The sequence below is a fragment of the Epinephelus moara genome, chromosome 7, assembly GCF_006386435.1.
Source record: "Epinephelus moara isolate mb chromosome 7, YSFRI_EMoa_1.0, whole genome shotgun sequence".
NCBI lineage: Eukaryota > Metazoa > Chordata > Actinopteri > Perciformes > Serranidae > Epinephelus > Epinephelus moara.
The window spans coordinates 26,767,960-26,789,046 of NC_065512.1; the positions used below are offsets into that span (position 1 = coordinate 26,767,960).

Genomic DNA, 21,087 nt, shown 5'->3' on the forward strand with positions numbered 1-21,087 from the left:
GGGTCACCACAAAAACACCAAACACCAAAATGAAGTGCGCTCTATGTCACTTCCCTTTCTTTGGTTCACTTCCTCTCTTTGGTTCGCTGAATAGTCCATTTGCATTTCCCACTGTAAGTGAACTGCACCAGGGTTCACTTGTAAGTGAGCCTAGACCTCCAGTTTTCAAGTGGACCAGGGTTCACTAGTTTGGTCTGCACCAGAGTTCGAATGAGCATTCATACCACTCCAAACAAACCGAACGATCCGTGGAAGTGGACCAGGGTTAGTTTAAAGCGGAGCAAATAGCGCCAGTGTGAATGCGTCCTAAGTCTATGATACTTGTTTATACAGTGAACTGATTGTGTTTGCTGGACTAGAAAAGCCATTTTCTGAACCAGGAGGTTTACCCTACATTTACCACTAACCACTAATCACACACACAGACAGCAACATAAAGTATCAGTTTCCACTCTTGGAGATAATAACCTCATAATCTGCCCAAGTATGTGACATCTCCCTCCCCCTGCACTCCTCGATCACTCAGCATCTCTCCCACCAGTCAGTCCCCACTTTCAGGACACATTGTTGCATCTCAGCAGGAGTTCATACAATAAAGATGACCACCATCCATCTCTGTTACACATGGATTACACCCTTTACAGCCGCCGATGCTGCTGCATCAGTGCACTGCTGCAGCTGGTGAAGGTCACATATCCTGTCATGCCGAAAATTGAAACGGTTCCCTTACATATTCAAAAAGTCAAATGCTTTTCCAATGGGTTCATATAATTTGCATCAATATTCATAGTTTGTGTCTACTCCAGTCGCGTGAACAGAGGGAGACAGAGAGAAATGTGCCGGTTTGCGGGGTCTCAAATTGAAATGATATTACAGCTTATTTCTCTTGGTAGCTGAGTGGAGTTTACATGTTTCTATGTTAAACTGCTGGTGGGGCAAACAGTCCATTTCGGCTCATTCAATGTGAGAACAAATCACCACTCGCCCCCCAAAAGCCCCTCAATCCCAATTCGAACCAGTGGACAGTATGGATGTATGGGAGTTCTGCTGCATGTTGTAACAAAATGCTGGGGTACAAGATTGATCACAACACCGCAGGACAAAACCGCCTCCTTTCCCCCTCCTCTCTTCTCCCTTTCACCCTTGGTATCAATTTACTAAACCCTCAACGATGGAGAAGTCCCCGCATCTAATACCATTTGTCTCCAAGGCTTCTAAAACCCACTTATAAGCTACATATCTGGGGAGAAAGAGAAGCAAAGACAGATCACTGGCACAGATATTTTATTAGCCAGTGATCATGTATGCTGTGTGCTGCACTATACTGTGTTTATATTTCAGTGTATAACATCGCAGTTTTATAGTTGAAAACATTTATGCAAATAATTCCCAAGTTACTATTCCCTGCATGTGGTTGTTTCTCATTTATATTCTCCTCCTTCTTCAATGAAAAAGAGTTAGAGCTGTGATAGAAGAGAGACAGGGTCACTTGGCTAAGATTCCTCCCCTGAAGCTCCACAGTTTATCCTCTTTGTCTCTTTTACAAGCAGAGACAGAACAATGGGAGATAGAAACATCTTGTTTTCCTCTAAGCTCTCAAGTCTAACTTCAGTCTAGATCTTAGATCCTACACGGGAAGGTGGGCGGGGGTGTTTGGGGTCAGAAGATGGTTCCTGTCAGAGGGATTCGGTTTCACTGGAGATGAATGTTTTGTCTGGCAAGCTCTCTAAAATGCACTTAACATTTTATACAAATTCTGAGGATGCTGAAAGCAGTGCCTCACCGCACGCTTTCTCTGCCTATCCTCTTTGCTGCTCCCTCTGTCCTAATTGATCGAGCAGGCCAGACAATCCCGTTTTGTCTGCGCTCATTTCCAGTCAGGCTTGTTTAAGCGTTACAGACTGGAGTCAGATGGCTTTGCTAAGGGAAGACGTCTCCTACGGTTATGAGACAGACAGGCGGACACGGGTTGAGAGACAGCACCGAGCTAACTTAAAACCCAGAAGGCAAACCTAAAACAATGTTGTGCATCCTGGAAGTAGCAAAGAGCTCTCACTATTTTGAGTTTTACTTTTGCATTAAAGTCAATGTCAGGTATTGCCGGCTGTTTGCAGCAATCACTGCGCTTTAGCTACATCCCACCAACCTAAGCCTACAGTAATCCTAAATCTCACCTTAACCTTCACTCTTTATCCTTAAGCGTCCCTTAAAAACTCTTTTCTGCCAAATATTTAATCTTTTTTCATTGTTGTGAGAGAATATTTGGCCCTCAAGCGTACATAAGTGCTGCAACACGCACGCCGCATCATCCACACGCACTGTTATATACAGCTCAGCATTCACCTCCCTCTTACCTCTTGTCTGCTCTGTCTTACTGTCTTGTGACTCCGTTGCTGTTCTCCACCCCCCCTTCCCCATCCTCTTGATATCTCTCTCCCATTTCTTCACTTTCACTACCTCTCTCCTGCACCCCCCCCTCTCTCTCTGTCTCCCTGACAGCCTCTTCTTAACAGAGAGCAGCAGACTGTGAAAACAGGCAAGAGGCAATGTGTCGTGGGTGTGTTTGTGTGTTTCATCCTGTAAGTCTTCAGAGGGAGGACAGTATAATTAACTAAATGAAACATTAGAATTGAAGTGATATTTATTATGTTACTCCTGATAACGCAGTTATTTTATTAATTCGGTCTAATTATGGCTTGTCTTCATAATACTGCTGCCTTCAGGTGCACTCTAAGGTATTAATTACAGAGTTTTTAAGTAGGAAATCAAATGGCCACTGCAGGAAGCTGTAGCTTTGGCTTGGGATGTGATGTTTTCTTTAGATAATTAAATCAGTATGTTTAGATGCTGCAAGGACAAACGGAACATGAGAAAATTTATAAAGACTTCGCTAAGAGAGAATAATCATACATGCAATAAGCAACATAACCTTTACAGAGTCCATTGTGTTTGTCAAATGGATCATACTTTATTGACTCCTACATGTCTTCAACAATACCTGATAGCAGCATAATATTGCTGTACCTCAATCAATACAGTATTGTTTCAGCAATACAGGTGCCTCTTGTGTCAGACCGATAAAGCAGATTTGAATTTAAGTGAATTGAGACTGAGAGAAAGAGATAAGAGAGAATGGGATAGTGCTGACCTTTTCTGGAGTTTATAATGCCAGACTTGTCTTCATCATTGACTTCATTGTTTGGCTAAAGTTGTGACCAGTTAGGCTCCCGCTTTGGACTCATCAGTCTGGAGTGCAGATCAGAAAAAGAATAGTTTTCGATAGTGATTAGGCATACAGAACTGAGAGTCTCAGAGAAACCTCTCATTTATTAAAGGCCCTTAAAATGAAGCACCATAACATTTGCGATAGCTCCCAAGAACCCCGTTTGAGAGCAACCTTTTTTGTTTAGAGTATAAGACAAGGATAACTCGACATTGAATTCATGTTCTGGATAGACTCTGTTTGTGTGTGTCTGTGCGGCATGCTTTCCTCTACCTGGGTGACCTGGTCTTATCTAAGCTGTCTACGGTTGCACCCTGCTACCTCACCCACTGGCAAAGTCTGTGTGTGTGTGTATGTGTGTGTGTGTGTTCATTGTACCGCTGTGTGCATCCGTCACTGTGATCTCACATCAGTCAGAGGCTGCTGAGCCACACATTGACATTCCAGACTGCCTGCCTGCCTGCCTCTCTGGCAAAAATAGATATGTAAAACGACAAGCTCTTTTCCCCTCGTTTTTCCCACGCACAGTTTGCCTGAGCTGGTGGGGGAGAAAAAAAAAGAAAGGTCTCTGGTCTGTGTCAGCTCAGATGAGAAAGAGTCAGCGTGTGTGGAGGGGAGTGACATATCACCGTTTAGGCAAATGAGATAGAGGAGAGGAGGTTGAAAGGAGACAAGGTTCATGCCCTCAGCCTGTGTTGATCCTGCAGGTAGATAGGGTTTTACTGGCATGCAGGTTTTGAAGCTGCTGATAAATGATTTTTTTTTTTGCCAACAACAAAGATAACTGTATGTTCATTGTGACTTGAAAGCTCACAGTTTTCATGTGCAAAAATCTAGGGAAATCTAGTGACTCTAAGAAAACAGCAACCTGTTCTCATTCCCAAGTTGTCAAATACCAATGCTTTGTTGTCCCTTGGCGTCTGATACAGATGCACAAGGCACCCTTTAGCATCTGTACGAGATGCACAAGGCCTATCCACCCATTCAATATAAGACGGTCTGCGCAACAGACACAGTACAAAGAGAAACTTTGTGTAGGAAGGAGGTTGGAGTGGATGGATGGGACGAAAAAAACCCAATACGTTCACCCAGGACACTGCTGTTTGTGTCCCATGTGAAACCTGAAGTCAGTGTCATTTTAACGCAGCCATGATCTTTTCCTAAAATAAGTAGTGTTGTTGTTGCCTGATATCAGACAGAATTCTCAACTTGTTACACTCTGTTTCATCAGTCAACTGGGTGGATAGGGTGTTTTCCAAGGTCTGGACCCAGGCAAGTTTTGTTTATATTTATATAAGTTTATTTTGAAAAGACTGGATGCATGTAACAAGTGGAAACTGACCCGTCCAAAACTGACGCTAGAGGGGTTGAGTGGTCATAGTTTAAAGCATAGCACCAGTGACCAAGCGGCCATATTTGACGAGCTGGAGCTGCTGGTGATGCTAAAGGAGGTAAATAACTAAAATCTTTAGAATATATTGTGAAAAGACAATTTCAGCCTCTTTGGTCTAACGCTTAAGTATACAACAACTACTGATTGATTGTGTTGTGCATGTGATACTAGGAGTGGGCGATATGGCCCTAAAATAAAATCATGATATTCCAGGGTATTTTTGTGATAATGAAATTCTTGACAATATAACAAATTAGTAAAAAAATAGAAAATAGTATTGCAACAAAATAAGTGATATTGTTTACGTGTCAACCCTGCAGTTCGCCTTAAATATTCAGTAAAAAATTAAAATGATCTCTCATCTCTTTAGTTTATGAACAACAACAGTAACTTAGAGTGAGAGTCAGACTCTGTATACAATATTAATAGCTCAACAAAATCTACCACAAATTACAAATTTAAACAGCTTCCAAATAAAAAAAAATATATACCCTGGGATCTATGTATGTAAATCAGTAGTTGATTTTCTTCTCTTTTAGCAAAATCTTAAATTAATGTTTTATTTTTTTCCACCTGGACCTTTAAGCACTGCCATTTCTCCTCTAATCATCATGCTGTAACCTGTGACAGGCTGTTATGTTACCATAACTATTGCACATTCACATACAGTATATGTAGTTTTTGTTGAGTCGCGAGCAGCACGTATGTCTATGGTTTAATCACCTGACGACACTGACTCTTGTGTGCGAGAGAGGAGAGGGAGAGATGCTGTGCTGCTGCAAGCGGAGCCACTAAATGAGTTCCCCCTGCAGGGAGGGTAACTCGCGGTAACTCACGAAAAGAGTCTGAGAAGACTTGTGTTATTCATAAAACATCAAGGACACCCAGGCCTATTGACGCAACAGTTTATTCCACACTATTGAAGCTGCTCCTCGTTTTGGAACCACTTACTTTCAGCCATGCTTGTTGCCGTGGGCGACACAATATGTCAACACGTCAATTTTTCATATGATATCAAAATTTACATCAGTGTTATCGTGAACAAGATGATATGGCACACCCTGATGTGATATATTTTTTTCTCATTAACATTGCATTGGGAGGTCAGAGGTCAGAACAGCTGCCCCAGAGGTGATGGGACTCAGTGCCATCTATTCATCTGTTTTTAGCTCGTCATCGTCTTGTTTTTTTCATGTTAAAAAGGTTATTGTTGTAGTTTTCATCAGCAAAATGAACACTCATCAGGGGTGGATGTTTCTGATGCATTTTCAGAAGCAGGGCTGTCTTGTCTTAAATGACAGACCCTTTGGCTCTTTGACTCCTTGACTTCGAGATATGTGGCTTGTTAAAACATAAATGTGCTTTTTTCATCAAATAAAAGGGTAAAGTTAAAGATTTGCATCCATTAATGCCAGCCTTGATTGATTTAATACAACAGCGAGAGGAGTGATCTGTGGCTCCCACACATGCACGATAGACTGAGACCCTCTCCTGAGGCCATCACTGTAACAACATGATACCGTGCTAAATGGAAGAAATGCATTAATGCAACAGCCAGTGCTAAATTAAATAAATTAAAGGTGGTGACAGAGCCAAACATGTTGAACGTCAAAGCATGCTGCTTTGGCAAAAATGTCTTATTCCCATGAAAGGTGACACCATTATTTTATCATTTCCCATTATAACCATGACATTTATCATCAGCCACTCCACTGTCTTTTTAAGGAAAACACTGTATCTGACTTTACAAGGCAAATTCATTTTGCATAGATGAGTTCTGTGATGTGGGGATCAATAAAATCTTGATGGATGGCCCTGATCATTGCACTGGGCTGGTGGAGCAGTTGTCACATAATACTGTAAGAGGCTCAGTCTCACCGGTCTTTCTTCTTTCCCCCATTGTCTCAAGCATTAGGCTTGAGGTTGAGTTCAGGTTCAGTTTTAATATATCTAGAAATGAGAAGCTGTTATCTCTTCATTCTTTTGTACCTTCAATTCCTTAACGTAATATCTTCCTGTTTATCTAAAAAAGAAAAAGTTTATACAAGCATACTCTGCAGACATCTCCCAATGTCACAGAAGGCAAAAAGTGTAATAACCTAAGCTGTTTACTTTAAGAAGTGGGCTGTTTTGTTTGCTTTTGTCTGTCATCTCTAAGATCTGAGCATTGTGATAGTGTGCTCTGTGTGCTGCAGCTTCTCCCTCTTTGCTTCAAGAAGTATTGCCTGTCCAAACAAGATGGTGAAAGTGGAGTTCAAATCGGGTTTCACAACAAAGTCAGGGTTAGCAGTTGTATAGTCACTACATTGACGTATATTTGACACCTCAATCAATCAGCAGCCAAGCTGTGTTGCACACACCTTTGATAATGATAGAGGTATATGGCTTAATTATTATGGTGTCAATGTCTGACCAAAGAAATCATTCCAGTGTAGTGGGAGGAATTAACGTGACAGTCTGTTAAACCTGCAATCAAATATGCCTCAAGGGAACTGCAAATACTTAACAGAATTTTATTAGTCTTGCTCTCACTGGTTTTCATTAATTTCCTGAGGTTTTTTACACCACAATCAGAATACAGCTCGACAGGAAACACTTAATCTGTGTCATTTGGTTGTTGCATTGACTTTTTTAAAAACTGCAAACATACAAAGATACTGAACATCAGCTCCGAACATCAGGCCAGTATGAGCAGTCTTTAAAATGTCGTACGGGTCGAAACTCTATCTTCAGTGCCCAGGGCTCTCTTCGGAGGATGACTGAGGCCATGACCAACAGGGTGTCACTTTGTGAGAGCACCACGGGGATGACAGATGGGTGCGGGTGCTCTGGCTCCACCCTGCTGGCTACCCATCCACTGTGATGGATGCAGGAATGAGAGAAGCACAGGGTCTTTGGATTTCATTTGCTCACCGCTGTTCACTTGCTCCTATTGATTTAGGGGTGTGCTGGTGACGGGCGGTGGGATACTGTGTATGTGTGTTTGTGTGTGAGTAATGTGGGTTGCATCTTACTTGTTTTTAATTTAGGAATCAGTCTCTAAGGAGCAGTGACAAACAACAAGATATCTAAGAAGACCTTTATCAAAATGCATCCAACTTGCAATTCAAGTGTACAATGATAAGCAGCATTCTCTGGTACACTGAATCATCTAATAAATGACTACAGAAACTAGTTTTCTTGATAAGGAGGGCAGTGCTCAAACCAGTGGGTTTGGATCATAGCTGCCATTTTTCCCATGTGTGTAATACTTACTTGTGATACATCTGCTAAAAAATGACCTTGGGATTGTATATAGTGTAAAAATGTCCGTACCTCCCCGTGATACATGAAACACAATGCATGAATTACCGGTGCAAGATTCTTAACATTCAGTGCCATTTGAATTGCATCACTCTATTCTGAAGCACTTTATTGTCAGAAAAACTCCCAATCCAGTTCACAGCTTGATTTCGGCACAGAGATCAACAAAAGAAAATACTACAGTGCTGACCACAAAGGACAAAATTGGAAGAATTCACTGTCTAGTCTCTCAAAAGAACATCTGCTTTAGAATCGGAAATCTGTTGCATTCTGTCATCACAGCAGAAATCTACCTGTCAAGCATATCAGCAACTGCATTTGATTGCACTGAGTGTTACAAATGATGATAAACTGTATTTCATTTAAGTTGTTGAGATGTGAAGGCAGTTAGGTCAGAAACACATACATCAAAAAATCGACCATTTGTGGCAAATTGGTATTGGCAAATTGGCAGAAAAGGCTGTGCTCTCTAAGGCGGAGGTCTCAAAGAAAAGGTCATAGTGTCTGTGCTGTACTCTCGCATGAATATGAATGGACGTTACTAATCAGCTGATCGCCATGCAGCTATGAATCAACTGGTGATTGTGAAGCATGCATGAAACAGATGATGTCAGTCAGCTATTGCAAAGTGCAACTTCTGTCTGAAGACTGTGCTCCATTTGGCATACAGGTCTGGATCTGAATGATAACGATAGATTCATTTACTGAAATATCCAAGTCACAGTGCAGCCTGCTCCCCATGAGTTAGAGTGTTGTTTTTTTATCACTGAGAAAAATGTCTGCTAAATTGTCTGTTTTTTTAAGATGTAGCAGATGTCTGATTTCTTATAGCCAACTTCTTGTTTATCTTGTCTTTATATATTTGCATCCCACCAGCAAAATGTCATAATTGTATAATGCAATTATTGGTAAATCTGAATGTAGATATAGTAAAAGGAATAGAGCAAGTATATGTGTACATGTGCGTATGTCTGACATAGGGCTGGACTATGTAGCTCACAAAGATTTTTGCAATATATTTTAGGCTATATTGTGATACACAAAATGTATCTTGATATTTTGAAAACTCTTCTGAACTATTGTAGGTTACTAAAATGCAAAATTATTAAATGAACTACTGTAACAGTAGTAAAGTTGCCACTGTCAAAATAAGGTTAAATAAGTCTTGTTTATAAAGTTAAATAAAGTATTGCTATAATTAGATAAATCAAGCAGAACCATTGGTGCCTTCATTTTGAAGCATGCAGCTTGTCTTGGGCCAAATGTATTGATGTTTTTATTGTTAACTTGAAGCTTCGAGTCAACAGTTATATGTTAGCAGTTAGCACAAAGTTAAACTGTTACAACAGCACCTTTAAGTCTGAGGATTTATTCACTATACACTGGAAACAAACTAACAGCTCTCCAGTTCATATAGCATTTGCAAGTTGCACTGGTACTCCATGGTCACAAAATGGGACTGAATAGTCAGGGTCTGGAGCTCTGCAGGTACAAAAACACACACCTTTATCAGCTCACACTATCTTTAAATTCATCAAGGTAAGCTGTTACCATTGTTAAATGTGATGATTTAGGGTTAGGCTGCGTCATGGATCAGCAGGTGAAGCCAAGTTTTGGATATTATTGAAACACAGCAGTCACGAACGTAGCGATTTCCCTTGATGAGTAGTTCCAGCTCGTCCATTTTGTGGATCAAGGATCTCACGTTGGTGAGGAACATACTCAAAATAGGAGGCTTGTGGGGCCTTTCCTCAGTCTCGTTAGTGCGCCGGAGCGGCATCTTCGCTTTTGTTTCCTTACACTTCGACGTCTTCGCCGCCTGCCAGCAATCCACAGACCTCCCGGTGGTCTTGCTATCTCAGTTGGGGTGTTGTAAGAGCCTCAAGACTCTTCTATAAATGTCGGCTTCATGTAGAAGCCAATGTCCAGTAGTGCTGGGCGGTATACCGGTTCGTACCGAAAACCGGTATTTATTTTTGTTCTGATATGAATTTTTCATATACTGCAATACCGGTGAATAGCCCAAACAACGTCCAGAACGTGCGCGGCGGGAAAGTGTTTCAGCGGGGACCCATTTCACTGCTGCACACCACAGGCACGCTTGAGCAGGCGAGAGTGAGAGCATATAGAAACGTTTAGAGGCGAGAATGGCTGCCGGAGAGAGTCCTGAAAGCAAAGCAACTGTACACGATGACCCAGAAGAACTCATACCAAAAAGAGCAGTGTTTCCCCTATATGCAACTAACAGTGGCGCACCGCCATTTACAATTCTCCTCTGCATTTTGCTTATTTATCCCTAAACAAACTAAACAGTGGCATTAGTGGCTATGTATGCATGATGACTATTTGACCAACAGGCTGTCATATGGAAAATAGTGTCCTCGTTCCATTATGCCATGATGTAAATATAAGGGATTTTCTGACACGTTCAGTATTGTTATGCAGGTTCTGTCTAGTGTCAAATCCTGCCAATGTTCCCCATTGGCACATCTCTAGTAATTGAATTGGAAGTCTTAAAGTACACAGTAAAAATCTATTTCCATAATTCTCCAATCAAAGTATTGATTGTCTTGTTGGCACTGTTAGACACAATGACTCGGCCGAGGTTGCCAGATATTGACGAAATCCCCCAAGTTAAGCCCTACTTGTCCCTAATGAGCGCTCTATAGACCGACTTCTGCCACACGCACATACACATACACTTTTGTGATAAAATACACACACAAGGGCGCAGATTTGGGTTAAATAATGGGGTAATGCAGATGGCCATTTAGATATAATATTTTTATATTAAAATATTACAGGTATTCTATTTGTCATTTTCTCAGTCTTGCTGAAGGTATTTAATTCCAGAATGCACTTTGTCAATTGTTCCAATTGAACACTGAACATTGGTATTGTGAAATAAATTTGTTATTTAACACTTTATCATATACAATTTGATTGCCATATTTTGCGGACTGACGGACAGACTGACTGACTGACTGACTGACTGACTGACTGACTTTGGAGTTAATGAGGTGCTTAGAATGTAAAAATGTTCCCCATAGTCTCTGAGACAAAATCTGATTAAATGGGGGGCGTAAGGGTGGGGTGGCCGACTTTATTCACTTCTATAACAGTCAAAATTTGCAGCCAGTGATCATTAATATTCATAAGTCATAAAAATGCCGGAAGAACATGTTTAATTTTGCATTCTCACCTTTCACACTTTCTCTCACAGTCTCTCTCAGTTTTAGTTGTTTTACTTTCTTCTCATTGTTTGTTCTTTTCTCATAAAGTCAAAGAGCTGACACCAAGCTCCCCAGTGAGCAAAGACTCTTCATCCATCTCCCTCATTCGCGTTACTATCGTCTGTGTGTGTGTGCGTGTGTGTGTGAGTGTGCAGGAGGTGGAGGTGGAGGTTTTTCATCCATCACAGAGGGAGGCTCTGGGATTAAATAAAAATCTCTCAATCCCAGAGACAGTGGCACACACACACACTCACACACACACACACACACACACACACACACACACACAAACGCACACACAGATCAGCAAGATGCATGTGTGTGTGTTCAAGAGACAAAGCGTATGGGGAAGACAGAGATAGAGAGGATGCCAGGTAGAAAGAATAAGACAAACAGAGGAGAGACATGGGAATAGAGAAGGGAAAAGGGGAGAAAGAGGGAGGAAATGTTTAGAGATAGATTAGATAGAGAGAAAGAAAAAAGCAAAGAATACAGAGGAAGGATAAAATGAAGAGGCAGAGGGAAGAGAGGAGGAGTTTCAGCAATCTTTGGGAAAAATGCTTTAATGACCCTATTTGCTCGGTGTTTAAGAATGCACACTGACAGGTATCAAGAAATAATGAGTCTTATGCAAAAAACACCAGGCAATCTTTCTTGTTAAATAAGAACAAAACCAAATACTTTACATAATCAAATCAGAGCCTTCAAATTAAGTGTTCACTTTCTGCCACTTGGGGACAACAGTGGATTAAGTGTATTATGTCTAAGTTGTTTGTAGATACAGAACTAGTGTTAACATACAGTAAATTGGGGTTAAATATTTATTTAGAGCTGCACTAGGCAGCATTACATGTTGGTGGTGCCGAATGGCACTAAGTGGTAATTTTTCCCAGACATACTGTAATGTGATATATATTTAATATTTAATCAGTCAGCTGATATGTGATGTTTAAAGGGATAGATCTGATTTCTTGAAGAAGGGTTGTATGGTGCTTATCAGTCGCTGTATTACAGTAGATGTCTGTCAGCAGGCCTCCAGTTTGGAGAAGCAGCAGGAGTACTGACACAGAAGCTGAGCAATGCATTGCCAACTGAAAAATGTCCCACTTAAAAAATTAATAACAGTTAAAGTGTGTGATATACTGACATTAATTTCACCCCTTTCTGAAAAGGAAACTATTAACAGCTCTAGTCAAGGCCACCAGATTCCATTAAAAAAACCCAGCAATTTTGGCTCACTGAGCTGCTGGTCTACTGCTGCCTTGATCAGTGAGTCAGGTTGCTTTCACACCTTCCCTGTTTGGTTCGGTTCAATCAAACTCGAGTTTGTTTGCCCCCTAAGTGTGCACTAAAACAACCGGACCGAGACCTTCTTGAAGAGGTGGTCTCTGTCCGGTTACAAACAAACTCTGGTTCATTTGTGGCGAGAACCTGTTCCGACCTTGATCAGAACCAACTGCAGTTACATTACACGTATTTTGGGTTAAACCACTGTTTTGTCTAAATGGAGTCTGGCTTTGAAGAGAGCGATATAAGAGCTTTAGTTTATCCACAGAAATTGTTATCTGACGAAAAGGTAAAGCAGTTAAAGTATTTGAACAATAGCATGCTTTTTTAAGTTTCTATACTTTTTTAAGTTTCTATACTTTATTAATTTTATTATTTTATTATTAATTCATTAACACACAGGTCCGAAAGGCACATACATGCACAAACAGGACCTATACATGAACAAAGTGCAGAGATGTCAGAGTGAGGGGGCTGCCTTGGTCAGGAGCCCCGAGCGGTTGGGGGGTTCGGTGCCTTTCTCAAGGGCAGCTCGGCAGTGCCCAGGAGGTGAACTGGCACCTCTCCAGCCACCAGTCCACGCTCCATATTTGGTCCGGACGGGGACTTGAACAGGCGACCCTCTGGTTCCCAACCCAAGTCCCTATGGGCTGAGCTAATGCCTTAAGTGTCTAAAATACATTTTGTTGCTGCCCCTTTCACAGCAGTAAACTGCTTAGCTTCCATGTCAGGCTCCTGCCTGATTCTCCAAACTGGTGGCATGCCAGCTGACAGCTACTGTGCGTAATAGACTATTGACTAAGACTAAGACTGCTCACTAAGTACGTCATACAACTCCACTTTAAAAGATCCAAACTATCCCTTTAATGCCAAAAAGAACACGAGCGATAAATGATTCAACATGGGTTAGTCCCACGCTCAGCAGTGATTCAGACAGTGTGTTAGCTCATCCTTACATTTAAATTTGAATTTGTCACTTTTTGTTGATGAGATGTCAAACATGACATTTAAAATATAGCTGGTTTTGTTGAAGTTCCTGTCTGGTGCAGCTATAATTGTGTCAGAGATGGCAAAAGGAACTGCATTTTAATGTTAATAATGTCTTTGAATAGAAATGCTCTTCTGGAGGAGGGGAAGAAAACACACAAAGACAAACAAAAAGACTGATAATGAGAATGATTTGAAGAAAGAAAGCCACTGTGGGTGTTCACACCAGTTGGTTTTTTTTTCCTCTCCCTATTCGTTATATTTTCTTTAATTGAGAGAGGAGGTCTCAAGAGACAGGGGGAAAACACACCTGCTCCCAACTCCACTGTGTTCATGTTTGTGACCACAGCGGGAGCATATCTTGTTCAAAGTAAAGCAGGTGAGGCTACAGGACACTTTGTTCTGCCCTGTAATCCCTGTGATGACAAAGAAAAAGGGATAATAAATATTTATTCAGATCTAGTCTCCTGTGGCCCAAATGAACACCTGTGATATCACCGTATTCTTCTTTGCCACCAACAATATACAATGCCCAGTGTCCTGTTTGTTTCCCATAGGACATTTGTAATTCCTTCCAAAAATTGCTGTGGGGCCTGCTAAATTCCAGCCAACAGCTGAAAAGGTGTGCTGTGTTTTATTTACTATTATGTATGCAAACAAAGAGCTCATATATTTCTGGAAAAAAATTAGCATACTTTCCATACTTTGGACAGTTGTGTGTGGGACAATGGGTGAGTTTACACATGCATCAGGAAAAAGTAGCCAAACACATATGTGTCAAGACCTGCAGTTCCTTAAATGACCACTTGAGGCTGGCTCCAAAATCCCCATTGACTCCTATATTAAATGCCCGACCATATGTGCACAGTCTGCTACTAAAAACAGTGTTGGTCTCTATAGCTAATTTCCCCGTTCATGACAATTGTACAGGAGGTGACTTTTTATGTCACAGCTTAAAGTTATGCACAATTAAGGGCGTGGCCACTTTGTCTGACAGGCTGTCTGCGAGACGTCACCGCAGTCTTTGGTTCAGATCCGCTCCTTCCTCCTCCACAGCTTCAACCTCTGATCCAAATTTGGTCACTTATAGCACCAAAAAAAAAAAACCCAAAATGGAACTCCAGGCTTCAAAATGTGAGTCCACAAACCAGTGGGTGATGTTATGGTGGCTACATCCATTTTTCATGTACACTCTAAGGAATGAAGCAGGTGCGCGTGTGTGTTTGTGCTCCGGTTGTGAATTTTTTGGAATTTTAGTTTATACTACGCAAGCATAGACACATGGTCTCATGGTATCAAAGTAACAGCTGCCAGTTGTATCTCCAATGGCCACTTACTCCCACTACACAGTTTGTTTGCACCAACAAAATGTGCAGCAGCCATGCTAACTGCACAAAGTCGACTCTCCTAAATTACAAAATGACTCACTGCCTTCCTGCCTGTCTGCAGCATGTGGTGTACTTAGGACAGATATATAATCAATAAAAGAGTGTGTGTGTGTATGTGTGTGTGTGTGTGTGTGTGTGTTAGCTAGATCTGTAAAGATTTAAACATTTTCACACAGTGAGCACCCATCCCCTGCCAGTCTGATAGTAAACCTTTTAAAGCTCCCCTCCTTAACCTGCCTCACTGGTTTCTGTCAGTAATATAATTATTAAGTAATTCTTTTATAGTAGGTCATAACACACTCTCATTCACACAGAGGGACATTTGACTTTTAAAGTGTGTTTAATTCTTTTTTTTTTTTTTTTTTTTTTTTTTTTTGGACCCAACCAAGTGGTGGGAACGTTTAGGATCGCTAAATGTTTAATTTCGATCGAGGATGAGTGGAGCGGGTTATGACATTATAGTTAAAAGTGCTGCTCTCAATAGGACTCGGGGTTTCACAGTTTTAATAAAAGGAGCTCACCTCCGGGCGAGTGGCCAGTAAAATGACTGGCTCTCTTTCATGTGAGAGAGAGAGAGATGGGCTTTAAGGACCTTGGTCTCAGGCTGCAATCAATCAACCACATTTTCTGACCGTTTTTCAATTATGCATGTTAAGGCTGGATGGCAAGGTATTGAGGTGCCCAGGCAAGGCTTCTCTTAAAGTTTTCTACTTTGAAAAAGAAGTTCACAGTCAGATTACAAATCAGCGCCACACACACAATAAAGTGGCAAAGGTCCTGTCAGGTTGGTGATTTCAAGACGAGGTGCGACACTGTTGCTGTCATGTCCCTTTTATTTTGAAGTCAATTAACAAGAAATACATTTCATCGCATGCAAGAGAATTTAGAAAAACTGAATTCCCAGGTCTTGTAAATGCAAAGCTGCAGGGTGACTTATTTAAAAGTGCTGACGCCACGAAGCAGCTTGACATTATCAGCTAGCTGACAAAATGTGAAAGTCTTGGAGGCCTTTAGATCAGCTATGAGTGGTGTTTAGTTGGGGATTCAAGCAGCAATGTGTTCCTATCACCACAGATTGTTTTCCCCCCTTTGGGACAAATCACGCTGATATCTCTGCCTCTATCTCTCTGTCTCTGGCCACACTTTATCTACAATGGCATTTGTGCTCATTTCATTGCCTCTTAACTTTAGTAATTCTCTTGTACCTTCGGATAAAACACTCTCTAGCATTGACCTCCATCATCTCGTCTTTCTTTATCTGCCACATCTGTCACACATTACTTTGTCATTAAAAAATGTAGTCTAATAGAAGGAATGTCTTCAGACTCATACCAAGATATTACATCTGAGGCAGTACAGAAAACAGCCTTGATGCATTATAAAAATGTCTTGAGTAGAGAGGCTGAAGGCTGTGTGTGACCTTGCTCTGTGTTGGTGTGTGCATGTGTGCAAAGTCTTGGTTCAGTTCTCATACCTAGCAACCTCAAATTCAGACAGTTACATACATGCACACTGGTTATAGGTGCCAGGTGTCATCTCTTCTCTGTCTTTGAGCTTGAAGCCATTGCCTACGCAATGTGTCTTGTGAAAAAAACCTTTATCCCCAATCTCTGTTTGTATGCATCCTCAACAAAGACGTGCTTGTACTTATTGCCATACATTTTCATGGTGACCTTTTTCAATTTCCAAGTCGTGTCTCCAATGTGGAAATGTCAGATATTTTATTTATAAGACAAGGTATCCTCCTGTATAATCTCAATTTCTTCAGTAACTCTCCTAAACTGTAGAGCTAACCATTGTTAAAAGAAAGTCCAGGAGCCCAAGGGTGCTGATGCGTCTCTCCTCCTACAAACACCTCTGCAGGTCAACAGCTGACTAAGTGGTCAAATCAGATTGAAAAAGCCTGAAGGGTGGATTGAATCAGCACAGTCAAACACTTGTGCAAGCTCCATAGGCAGGCCAAGCTGAGCAACTGTGAGGTAACAGCGACAGAAACCAGAAAGATCAGGTTCGGGTAAAAGTCTAATTGATTTATTGTAGGAAAAGAAAATCGGTTAATTTTTTAAAAGGTGATGAAATTAAGTGTGTGGTTAAAGATAGAGTATGTAATTCTGGAGAAAAATGAGTCTCATTCCAAGGTTATCAAATACTGTTGCTTTGGGTTAGACATTCAGTCCGACTCAGGGGTGTAACAGACTAGCAGTCTCTATGGGCCCCCAATCTAATCTCTCTTGATCCACGTCTCTGTCAGTTTAGTTTGCTTTCTTTCCCTTTCCCTTTCTTTCTTTTGTTTTTTGGAACTAAACCATTTTGCACCTTTAAGGGGCTGAGGGGGGCTTCAGAGAGCTTCCACTGTTATTAAAGTTCAGTCTTTCAAATGATTTATTTAGCCAATTTTATTCCAGTAATGGAACTAATTACTACTAATTAAATTTAAAAATTGCTAACAAAACAAAACTTTTCAGGCTTTTGAACCTGAGCTTTTAGTCTGCGCATATTTGCACCACTGGGAACTTTTGCACATTGCACCTCCTGCACAAGACTGTACACCTTATTCTTAAACAGCTATTTTGGACATATTTGTTACGTTATAGTACGTTTAAAAAATACCTTTGTCATATTTTTTATTGCATTTTCTAAAATTCTGTATTTATGTTCTTAAGTGCTTCAATACTTTGCCTTATTTTTATTCCTCTTAATATGTATTTTATGTATGTATGCAACAAAAAACCAAAGCAAATTCATTGTAAGTGGAAACAACTTGGCAATGAACCTTTTCTGATTCTGATTTTAGGTGATATACACTAATATAAACCTAATTATGAATATTATATTCCATTTCTGAGAGTAGATCCACCAAAACCCTCCACACTGGTCCTTTGAGTCATAAAATAAACACTTTGACAAACAGTAGGTCAAGATAAAATATTAAGGTAGATATGTAAATTAGTAAAACAGGCCGTTAACTGACCCGAGAAATAAATTCTGATTGTGAATTGATTATGGTACCTTTCCTTGTTTGGTGAGCTGTGTTTCTCTCATCTTTAGATAAGGATTTTTGGCTTACACACTGACCGTATTTGCACCCAAATTTACTGCAGTGCTGTGAAAGCCAAACAAAATTCATTGTGCATAGTCTCACATGTGATGGGCAATATCATATCTAATCAAAATCAATTTGTCTGTCTGTAACGCTACAATTACACCTTGAGGGAAGAGCAGATTAAAGCCTGTCGTCTTTGGATGATTGAATTAGAACATGTTATTAAAAAGGATAATGAGTATGTGAAAGCAAACATTAGGCTTTGATTACTACTCTCATCAAGAGGTAATATTTAGCTAAGTGCAAAACAGCTTATTAAATGCACGAGCTTATCAGGCAAATAGTATTGGTAAATTAACCAGCAGCTCTATCGCAACTCTCTGGACTGTGTTTGCCTATAAAGGAGATGTTTTCCAGGCATTAATTAGAATGGGGATCTCTTCTCTCAGGCCGGAGAATGGGAACAGGTCCTGTGTGTGTGTGTGTGTGTGTGTGTGTGTGTGTGTGTGTGTGTGTTTGCAATGTAGTCAGTTTACTTTTAAATACAAAATGATAGTTACGTGAATGTGTTGGTTGGTAATTAATAGGTTCACGCTTGGCCCTCTTCACCTAACCTCCTAGTTGCATCTCTTGCTGTGAAAGCGGTGTTGATTATAGTGTTTGGCTCATACTAGGAGACAGTATTGGGTGTGGGTGAAGTAATAGTAGTAGTAGTAATATTTTAAAGCAAGCAAAACGGTTTGCATATCAGTCTAAATAAAAAAGACACATACACAAAGGCAAACGCTGCAGGTTGTGGAAGGTCCAATGCTGCATTGTAAGCGAAGTGATTTGAGAGCCCTTTTTCCCAGGCAGGTAATTTGATTCTTGGAGGTCGATGTTGGTTGGTTTTCGGGTCGCCCATGTAGCCAGTCCCCACTCTAATAAAACCAGAGAGCCGTGCGGGACCAGGGGGCTAAAAACCCCCATTAACTTCTCTCCCATCAACATGGGGACAGGTAACCTCATGACCCTGCAAAGCTGCCATACGCCCTGATCATGTGACCTGGGAGTTGCAGAGCTGATGACAAGGCAGCTGGAGTCAGACATCATTCTGAGAGAAAAGCTAGAATTCCAGACAGAGTGAGAGTAAAAGACATTTTTAGTTCGTTCGTGTGTTTTTTTTAACCTGCCGGTGTGAGGATAATGTTTCGTCTGGTCATCATTTCGGTCGAGATTGTCATGATTTAATTCACATATTCATACTGTTTTTAAAAGTTCCACTTTTTGTAGTACCAGCAGCGGCATGGTTAATCTGAAAACAATGTGTACCATTTTGCTACAGTTTCCGGGTTGAATGCCATGTTTCCTCAAAACGGGGTGAAGTGGGTTGAAACAAGGTGACACGGCTCTGAGGTGCATTTTCTCTCATTTGGTAGATGTGCTAGAGATGTACCCAATCAGCAGTGACATGTACATAAACAAAATTCTGGTAGATCTTTACTCATTACACATAGAATTTTTGTTTTTATCTCACAATTGCTTTGGGAATGTAAATGTATGTTTCCCATGCCAATTAAGCCCCTTTTAATTAAATTGAATTCAGCCCCACTGCATAAAAAGGCAGTATGCCTGTGAAACTCAACATGTTCAACACACCACAGTTTTTGTTTAAATAAATGGTCTTGTTCAAGATGAACTGCGCCTCGCCTGGGAAGTGGACGAGATCAGGCAGCTGCAGCAGGAGGTGGTGACAAAAAGCCGCAGTGAAGTCGGACAGTTTCCCGATGGTTTCCATCAGCCTTCAGTCCGTATAGGAAGTCACAGAAACACTCACATCCTGTCAGATCTAATGTCAATTTATTGCAAATGTTATCAGACTCATGTATCAGTTTGTTCTCAGTCTCCAATTGTTTTAATTATGACAGAGTAGCCTATTAAAATGCTTTCAAGGTGATCAGTAATTTATGTTCATGGTTCAACCTCCATTTTACATGAATTCTTATGTAAATTAGCATCAGATCAGTTCGCTGCTGCAGAGCAGACCTGTCCCCACAACTACATTATTAAGTTAATGTTTTGAGAGGAAGGAAATATAAAACAACAGCTTTCGTTAAAGCTCAGTCAGATATAGTCAGGGCTTTACATCTGTAAGGATGTTATTTTAAGAATCCTTACATCCCACTGACCACAAGTCTTTGTGTTGCTAAATCACAATCCAATGTTAATACTAAGCCACAGCCTACAGTTTATGATAAATGTATTTAGTCTCTGACTACTCAACATCCCCATAAGTCACACAACATGTTTTCTGTTAACAGAATAAACCTTCAAATCAGACAAATAATATCAAACTCTCTCCCATTCAACAAAAATTTTGAATTTGTGTTAAACGTTATCTTATTGAGTCAACATTTAAACCAATCAGCTGTTTGGTCAGATGAGAGCCAGGCGTTTCCCATCAAGCCTTGGGTCTAAAAACTGCGGCTGGCTTGGTCCCCTGAGATTATCGTTGTCCACTTTTGTATGATGTCAGAGCAAGTCAGGATGAAGTCGGACACAAATCTAACCAGCGTGCATTGTGCGGAGATTGCCAGTGATCAAATCTGTGCAGGCCTGGCTCATCTGGAACGAGCCTAATGTTTTGCTATGTTTTGTTGGGGCTGAATGCAGCCAAGGTCTACGCTTGGGGCATGTTCAATCTGGAAAAACCCGTGCACTGTTTTGGAACAGTTTCTGAGTTGAATGACGCGTTTCCTCAAAACGGTATGAAATGATTTGCCATGGGCTTTTTCTCTAATTTGATGGGTGTGTCAGAGGTGTTAGCCAATTAGTAGGGATATGTATACAAACCAAACTCTTGTAGGAATTTACTTATTGTATGTGCAACTTCTGTTTCTATTTCACACTTGCTTTGGCAATGTGAACATATGTTTCCAATGCCAATAAAGCCCTCTGAATTTAACTGATTTAAACCCCACTGTGATAGCAGGCAGTGTTTTTGTGTAATACAGCAAGGTTATTAACATACCACTGTTTCTATTTAAGTAAATGTTTTGCTTCTTTTTGTCGGGGGATCAACGCAGCCCTAAACTGAACTTCAACAATGAACTCCCCTTGAGGAAAATATCTTGCATTCTTTGGTTAAAATAAGTAGGCTATTGTTAAAGGAGCTTTGTCATCATGGTTACAGTTAAAAACACATGGTCGGGGTTCAGAAGCAGTTATGGTCATATTAAGATAACGATTCA

The 21,087-nt window shown here is 40.7% G+C and overlaps 1 protein-coding gene across 1 annotated transcript in view; it reads left to right on the top strand.

Annotated features, from left to right (window-relative positions):
* LOC126393564 (ephrin type-A receptor 6-like) overlaps positions 1–21,087 on the top strand; it is a 226,335-nt gene that overhangs the window by 30,498 nt on the left and 174,750 nt on the right. The gene's annotated exons all lie outside the window — the stretch shown is intronic.